Below are 9,269 nucleotides of genomic sequence, written 5' to 3'. Positions count from 1 at the left end.
GGGCACCGCAACAAACAGTAGCCCCCGCTCGCCGCAACTGGAGAAAGTCTGCACGCAGCATTGAAGACCCAATGCAGCCAAAATAAAAATAAATAAATAAAAATAAATAAATTTATTTTTAAAAAAGTAATACTCAGGTTTGAGGCATGAGAAATATGATGAGGAGAAATTAGCTAATCCTTTCAGAACTTTTAAAATATCAAACTCAGTCTCTAAGATTTTAGCATTATATACAACATCGGTTACTTATTAGTGGTTTGGGAAGGCCAATTTAAAATTTTCTGATCTTACTGTATTGAAATTCACGGCCCTAATGTTTTCCACATTGACTATATGAATGATGAAGTAAAGTCAATCATGTATTTCCTTTCCGACTGGGCAGAAAACAAAATTTTGAAAAGTGTTTGGACTACTGACTTTTGATTTCTTCTAAGGCAAGTGTATAGGTAATTTTTATTCCCTGATTAGGAGAAAAATGGTGGAAGAGGGCAGGGTTAAGAATTAAGATTTCAAGAGCGTGAGAGTTAGATGACCAACCAGAGTTCCTAAGGTTCGGTGCCTGTAACTGTCGCCGCCGCTTAAGCCTGCCAAAGCAGTGGTATGGCTGCTGCCCTCGTATTTGCTACCTCTAGAAACATTCTTGCCAGTAGTGGCGGCAGTGGGACTCAATTACCCCCTTTTCTCACTCTCTCCAGAAGCTCCAGATGGCATCTTCTGTGGGCAACGTGGCCGACAGCACAGAACCAACGAAACGTATGCTTTCCTTCCAAGGGTTAGCTGAGTTGGCACATCGAGAATATCAGGCAGGAGATTTTGAGGCAGCTGAGAGACACTGCATGCAGCTGTGGAGACAAGAGCCAGACAGTACTGGAGTACTTTTATTACTTTCATCTCTACACTTCCAGTGTCGAAGGCTGAACAGATCTGCCCACTTTAGTACTCTGGCAATTAAACAGAACCCTCTTCTGGCAGAAGCCTATTCGAATTTGGGGAATGTGTACAAGGAAAGAGGGCAGTTGCAGGAAGCAATTGAGCATTACCGGCATGCATTGCATAACCTGGCAGCCGCTTTGGTAGCAGCAGGCGACATGGAAGGGGCAGTACAAGCTTACGTCTCTGCTCTTCAGTGCAATCCTGATTTGTACTGTGTTCGCAGTGACCTGGGGAACCTGCTCAAAGCCCTGGGTCGCTTGGAAGGAGCCAAGGCGTGTTATTTGAAAGCAATGGAGACACAACCGAACTTTGCAGTAGCTTGGAGTAATCTTGGCGGTGTTTTCAATGCACAAGGGGAGATTTGGCTTGCAATTCATCACTTTGAAAAGGCTGTCACCCTTGACCCCAATTTTCTGGATGCTTATATCAATTTAGGAAATGTCTTGCAAGAGGCACGGATTTTTGACAGAGCTGTGGCAGCTTACCTTTGTGCCCTAAGCTTGAGCCCAAATCATGCAGTGGTACGTGCCAACCTGGCTTGTGTATACTATGAGCAAGGCCTGATAGATCTGGCAATAGACACCTACAGGCGAGCTATTGAATTGCAACCACACTTCCCTGATGCTTACTGCAACCTAGCCAACGCTCTGGAAGAGAAGGGCAGTGTTGCCGAAGCAGAAGATTGTTATAATACAGCTCTGCGGCTGTGTCCCACCCATGCAGACTCTCTGAATAACCTAGCCAATATCAAAGGAGACCAGGGAAACATTGAAGAGGCAGTTCGCTTGTATTGTAAAGCATTAGAAGTCTTCCCAGAGTTTGCTGTTGCCCATTCAAATTTAGCAAGTGTATTGCAGCAGCAGGGAAAACTGCAGGAAGCTCTGATGCATTATAAGGAGGCTGTTCGAATCAGTCCTACCTTTGCTGATGCCTACTGTAACATGGGAAACACTCTAAAGGAGATGCAGGATGTTCAGGGAGCCTTGCAGTGTTATACTCGTGCCATTCAGATTAACCCCGCACTTGCGGATGCCCACAGCAATCTGGCTTCCATTCACAAGTATTCAGGGAATATTCCAGAAGCAATTGCTTCTTATCGCACTGCTCTGAAGCTTGAACCTGATTTTCCTGACGCTTATTGTGATTTGGCTCATTGCCTGCAGATTGTCTGTGATTGGACAGACTATGATGAGCGAATGAAGAAGTTGGTCAGCATTGTGGCTGACCAGCTGGAGAAGAATAGGTTGCCTTCTGTGCAGCCTCATCATAGTATGCTCTATCCTCTTTCTCATGGCTTCAGGAAGGCTATTGCTGAGAGCCATGGGAACCTCTGCTTGGATGAGATCAGTGTCCTTCACAAACCACCGTACGAACATCCAAAAGACTTGAAGCTCAGTGATGGTCGACTGCGTGTAGGATACGTGAGTTCTGACTTTGGGAATCATCCTACTTCTCATCTTATGCAGTCTATTCCAGGCATGCACAATCCTGATAAATTTGAGGTATTCTGTTATGCCCTGAGCCCAGATGATGGCACAAACTTCCGAGCGAAGGTGATGGCAGAAGCCCATCATTTCATTGATCTTTCTCAGATTCCATGCAATGGGAAAGCAGCTGATCGCATCCATCAAGATGGTATACACATCCTTGTAAATATGAATGGTTATACCAGGGGTGCTCGAAATGAACTCTTTGCTCTCAGGCCAGCTCCTATTCAGGCAATGTGGCTGGGCTACCCTGGGACCAGTGGCGTGCTTTTCATGGATTATATCATCACTGATCAGGAAACTTCACCTGCTGAAGTTGCTGAGCAGTATTCTGAGAAACTGGCTTATATGCCCCATACTTTCTTTATTGGTGATCATGCTAATATGTTCCCTCACCTGAAGAAGAAAGCAGTCATCGATTTTCAGTCCAATGGGCACATTTATGACAATCGGATTGTGCTGAATGGCATCGACCTCAAAGCATTTCTTGATAGTCTCCCAGATGTGCAGATTGTCAAGATGAAATGTCCTAATGGAGGAGACAACGCAGACAGCAGTAATACAGCTCTTAATATGCCTGTCATTCCTATGAATACTATTGCAGAGGCAGTTATTGAAATGATTAACAGAGGACAAATTCAGATAACAATTAATGGATTCAGTCTTAGCAATGGACTGGCAACTACCCAGATCAACATTAAGGCTGCCACTGGAGAGGAGGTTCCCCGTACCATAATTGTAACCACACGTTCTCAGTACGGGTTACCGGAAGATGCCATTGTGTACTGTAACTTTAATCAGTTATATAACATTGACCCATCTACTTTGCAGATGTGGGCAAATATTCTGAAGCGTGTTCCCAATAGTGTACTGTGGCTGTTGCGTTTTCCAGCAGTAGGAGAACCTAATATTCAACAGTATGCACAAAATATGGGCCTTCCCCAGAACCGTATCATTTTTTCACCTGTTGCTCCTAAAGAAGAACATGTTCGGAGAGGCCAGCTGGCTGATGTCTGCTTGGACACTCCACTCTGTAATGGACACACCACAGGGATGGATGTCCTTTGGTCAGGGACACCCATGGTGACTATGCCAGGAGAGACTCTTGCTTCCCGAGTTGCAGCTTCCCAGCTCACTTGTTTAGGCTGTCTTGAGCTCATTGCTAAAAATAGACAAGAATATGAAGACATAGCTGTGAAACTGGGAACTGATCTAGAATACCTCAGGAAAATTCGTGGCAAAGTCTGGAAGCAGAGAACATCTAGCCCTCTGTTCAACACCAAACAATACACAGCGGACCTAGAGCGTCTCTATCTACAGATGTGGGAGCATTACGCAGCTGGCAACAAACCTGATCACATGATTAAGCCTGTTGAAGTCACTGAGTCGGCCTAAATAATGACTGTGTGCACAGGAGAATTACCCTGTACCTGAGCCTCAACCTTCTGCGGGAAAGGGAACTACTTTTTCCTTATCTGTACAATACCATGCTGCAGATGGGTGACAGACAATGATAAGAAATAGCACAGCCAGACTTGCTTCCTTCATGATCATGATCACGATAGGGAGAGACACAAGAGATGGGAAACTGCTGTTCCACAAGGAGCCTCCATAGAATTTTGCAGCAGCCAGGTGTCTGGAAGGTCTGGAAGGTAAGTGTGGAAGGTCTGATCTCCCTTGGTCTTCCATGGGATGGATGGTTAGTGTGGAAGGGAGATAGAGATTGCCCAGCCGTTTTGTGATTATCATGGATTGATTGAGTCTTCTGGATTAATATTTTTCTTTATATTTTGGGTATTGGAGCTTTTAAAAATGTTTGGTTTCAGGTATTTTTATTCATGTGAAGTGTATATGATTCTCTTGAGATAAGGTTTTAAGCTATAATATTCCTTGTTTTAGTTTCTGAACTCTACAGATAAATGGGGATTTTGCTGGTGTAGTCTTTTTATAGGTTTTATAAACCACTTGAGCCTATATCAGTCATTTTAGTTTCTGACATAATGTTTGGAACTATCAGTGCTTTGTTGGTTTATAGATGATGGCTTAAATTCTTTTCCTGGTCCGTTTCCTTCTTCCCGTCCCCCCACTTTAAAAATTCTCCTGTAACTTGGCTAACAAAAAACCAAGTCTGATTCAAAACCTCCCAGAGTGTTTCTCTAAAACGCATCATCTGGTGCCAAATGAAGATCCTTAGGAGTGATTATTAATTCTGAAGGGCACAGTTGTGGTACTGTCACTGATGATAACGACAATGGATTTTTGACCCAGAGTTTTGACCTATTTCACCAGTGTTTTACCGTTGACTGCCCCTCTATGCTGCTTCCAAAAGTGATAGTGTGTGTTAAGATTTTTACTTTCATTTCTAAAGTTTTTTTTTTTTTAGTGAGTCCTGTTCTTCCTTTTTCTTTCAGCAGAAATGAAATCCCAGGTAAGTATAAGTATTCAAATATTTGATCAGTAAGTCACAGTTATCTCCAGTACATTAAATAAGTTTCATCAAAAAACATGTTATAGGTAAAAAGCTCTGAAGGACCAGCTATGTATATGATAATTATGTTTCAGACCTTCTAGGGTATTATATATAATAACTTGTCTTCTGGACGTGGTCTTGAAGTCTTTATGGATCCAGCCTCAGTCGTAGTGAACTGCACTGCTACTTGGTTTGGAGTACAAATTAGACTTTAGCCCTCCTGGAGGTTGAGTTTTTGGTATTGATAACCATAGGAATGAAATTATTGTATTTCAACAAAGGATCGAGGGCTTGAGGCTTAAACAAGGCAACATATGTGTGGTAAACAGTCAGCCTTGAGAGCAGGTAAGGACATGCCAGGCATGCGGCCACTGCTCGAAGGGACTGTCCCTACTTGTTCCCCTCCTTGTTCCATTCCATGGGAGATAAATCACCAGGGCCCAGAGATCAGAAAGAATGTAAAATGAGACAAGCAAAGCTGTCTCCCCCCTGCACATGTAGGTTAGTTTTGATGCTTCTGGGTTTATGGGTTTCCTCCCAGGGAAGTTAACCTGGAGCCGAGACAGTCTGTAGGTAATGTAAACCACCATCTGGCAGCCTTCCGATTTCTAGTCTATATAATCTGCAACTGTAGCATAATACAATTTGCCTTGCAACCATCAGTTGTCTTGGTCCTTCTGACCCCATCCGTCTGTGCTACTTCAGTTCCTTACCCCTTCCCTTGTGACCTTGGGCGGTGAGATCCTCTTTCTCCGGCTGGTCCGCGGCAAGTGGCACTCGAACAGGGACCTGAAGCGTGAAGGCAATTAAAAGAAAAAGAAAGTGCAGGTAAGAGAACCCTTATGCAAAATATGTGTGGCCACCAGTAAAAGTGAAACTAATAGAGGCGTAAGGCAATAGTCAGAAGTAAAATAAGATGGGGCCAAAGGGCTCAAAGGAGTGTGAATTATTTGCTCAGGTTTTACTTTCGATGCTTAAAGCTCGGGGTAATAAAGTTTCTACCTCACAGTTGACTGAATTTTTACAGCATATCCATGGTGTATCTCCCTGGTTTCCTGATGGCGGCTCTGTTGACGTAGAAATCTGGCAGAAAGTTGGAGAAGATTTTAAAAATTATTATGAGTCTCATGGGCCTACTCATACTCCTGTTGTTACATATAGTTTGTGGAATCTGATAAAAATATGTTTAGATTCTTCTCATGATAGTGTTGATTTGAATGTAAAGTCAGAAAAACGTAAGCCTCTGACAGAAGGAGAGACGGTATTATCAGCTACTGTGTCGCCGCTTCCTAAACCGAAAGAGCTAATTAATTTAAATAGTTTAGATGAAGAGGAACATTTTGACTTAACAGATGAGGCTTGTAAACATAAAAGAGAGAAATGTCCTGAGGATGATTTTCTAATGGCTGTGATAGATAAGTCAGTGAATAAGCTGCAGGTTAATAAGGACTGTCTTGCTCAAAAATCTACATCTGTAAAAATGCTGAGTCCCTTGCAGCGCGCTGTACAAGGAGCCATAAAACGAGGAGAAGATCCTATTTTCTGTTGTCCCGTCATAGAAAGACCTGGTCCTAATAATCCTCAACAAGCTACTAGGGAGCATCAGGCTCTCCCTTTGAAAGTTTTGAAAGATTGAAAATCTGCCTGTGCTCAATATGGGCCCACTGCTCCTTTTACTGCTGCTATGGTTGACAGGAGAAGCTCTTCCCCGCGCTGATTGGAAGTCTATTGCACGAGCTTGTTTAAATGGTGGAGATTATTTAATATGGAAGTTTGATTTTTATGAACGGGCTGCTGAACAAGCAGAAAAGAATGCTGCCCATAATATTCCAGTTGATTATCATATGCTGATTGGGGAAGGACAATATCTTTCTTTACAAGATCAATTAACTTATCCCTTTGTTGCTTATCCTCAAATAAATCATTTGGCATTACAAGCCTGGAGGAAACAACCTTCTACACACAAAACTGAGGACCTTTCAACAATTAGACAGGGACCTGATGAACCATATGCTGATTCTGTAGATAGGTTGTCACAGGCGGTGGGGAGACTCATTGTGGACGGACTCACTGGTACAATTGTAGTTAAGCAGCTTGCTTTTGAGAATGCTAATAATGCGTCTCAGGCTGCGATTCGACCTTGGAGAAAACGGGGAACATTGGAGGATTATATTCGCCTTTGTGCAGACATTGGGCCTACTTATATACAGCGTGCTGCTGTGGCTGCAGCATTAACTAAAGTGGGGTTCGAAAACAATCAAAAGAAAACAAAGACTTGTTTTAAAGGCGGAAAGGCAGGTCATTTTGCTTGAGAATGTAGATCTTTTAATTCTAAGCCTAGTCCTTGCTTCCCTACTCAAAAACCTCCAGATGGTCAGAAAATCCCTGGTTTATGCCCTAAATGCAATAGGGGAAAACATTGGGCACAAGATTGTTGCTCAGTGGCCCACAAGGATGGGCCACCACTGTCGGGGAACTCCTCCCGGGGCCTTCCCCGGCCCCAACAAATAATAAGGGCAATGTCTGTGTATCCTCCTCAAATTATCAATCAGACATTAACCAAAAACAAAAACATACAATATCCTCGCTCTCCAGAGCAACACCAGGAAGCTCAGGACTGGAGCTCAGTACCTCCGCCCGATATGTATTAACTCCTGAAATGGGTCCTCAGGCCCTCTCTACGGGCATCTGTGGACCTTTACCCAAGGGTTTGATGGGACTATTATTGGGAAGAAGTAGTGTCGCCATGAAAGGTTTAACTGTTATGCCAGGAGTCATAGATTCTGACTACGAAGGAGAAATAAAAGTCATGGCACAAACTATTAAAAATACAATAATTATTTCTCCTGGTGATAAAATTGCACAATTGCTACTTTTGCCCTTTGTACTTCATGGACAAATTTTACAACATCAAAAGAGAGAAACAAAGGCTTTTGGATCGTCTAATGCTGCCTACTGGATTTAGAAGATAGGGAAAGAACGTCCAGAAATGAAATGAACCATTAATGGAAAGGTTTTTTCAGGTTTGTTAGACACTGGAGCTGATGTCTCTGTTATGACGCAGATACACTGGCCTAAACGTTGGCCCATTAGTCCTACTATTACAGAACTTCAAGGAATAGGACAAAGTTCTTCTCCTAAGCAAAGTAGTCAGTTATTATTATGGCAAGATAGTGAGGGCCATTCAGGATACTTCCAGCCTTATGTTTTGCCTGGGCTGCCTTTAAACCTCTGGGGCCGAGATATATTAAAAGAAATGGGAGTATTACTTTATAGTCCAAATTCTCAAGTCTCTAATATGATGTTGGATCAAGGATTTCTTCCCACAAAAGGGCTGGGAACAAATCAACAAGGAACTGTCTGTCCTATTGATGTGAAAATAAAAAATGATAGACAAGGTTTGGGTTTTTCTTAGGGGCCTTGGATTCTCCTCCACTCACTGCTGATCCAATTACTTGGCTGACTGATGACCCTGTATGGGTGGACCAGTGGCCCCTCACAAAGGAGAAATTAGAAGCTGCAGAACAATCAGTACTGGAACAATTAGGGCATTTAGAAATTTCCAGTAGTCCTTGGAATACTCCTATTTTTATTATCAAGAAAAAATCTGGAAAATATAGGTTATTACAGGATCTAAGAGCTGTTAATAAAACTATGCTAATAATGGGAGCTCTTCAACCAGGCCTACCCTCTCCAACAGCCATACCGCACAATTATCATCTTTTAGTTATAGATTTAAAAGATTGTTTTTTCACTATTCCTTTGTTTCCTGAAGATAGAAAACATTTTGCTTTTAGCTTGCCTGCCTTAAATTTTAAGGAAGCCATGAGGAGATTTCAATGGAAAGTATTGCCTCAGGGCATGGCAAATAGTCCTACATTATGCCAAAAATATGTGGCTCAGGCCTTGACTCCTGTGAGAAAAAGGTTTCCATCGTTATATCTCATACATTATATAGATGATATACTTTTAGCCACTGATAATATTTCTTTGTTAGAGACTGCTTTTCAGTTTTTACAACAGTCCTTACAATCATTTGGCTTGGTCATTGCCTCAAAAAAAATTCAAAGACAAACTCCATTTTTATATTTGGGAAAATATATTGATAACACTACTATTAGGCCTCAAAAACTGCAAATTCGAGTTGATAGTAAAAACATTAAATGCTTTACAAAAATTACTTGGAGATATTAATTGGCTAAGGCCTTCCTTAAAACTTACTACTGCTCAATTACAGCCTTTGTTTGATATTCTTAAAGGTGACTCAGATCCTCCTTCTTCACGCTCTATGACTCCAGAAGGATTTCAAGCTTTACAAATAGTCAATAGATCTAACTAGAATTCATACTCACCTTCCAATTTTCTTAATAATTTGTCCA

The 9,269-nt window shown here is 42.1% G+C and overlaps 1 pseudogene; it reads left to right on the top strand.

Moving 5' to 3' along the window:
* Window positions 1-585: 585 nt before the first annotated feature.
* On the top strand, window positions 586-3,862 carry LOC113616905 (UDP-N-acetylglucosamine--peptide N-acetylglucosaminyltransferase 110 kDa subunit pseudogene; annotated as a pseudogene).
* Window positions 3,863-9,269: the final 5,407 nt, after the last annotated feature.

The sequence above is a fragment of the Aethalodelphis obliquidens genome, unplaced genomic scaffold, assembly GCF_003676395.1.
Source record: "Aethalodelphis obliquidens isolate GAN/ISIS:26980383/991018 unplaced genomic scaffold, ASM367639v1 scaffold821, whole genome shotgun sequence".
NCBI classification, from domain to species: Eukaryota; Metazoa; Chordata; class Mammalia; order Artiodactyla; family Delphinidae; genus Aethalodelphis; species Aethalodelphis obliquidens.
Note: the sequence above shows the minus strand (reverse complement) of the source record. Positions and strands in the feature narration are given on the sequence as shown.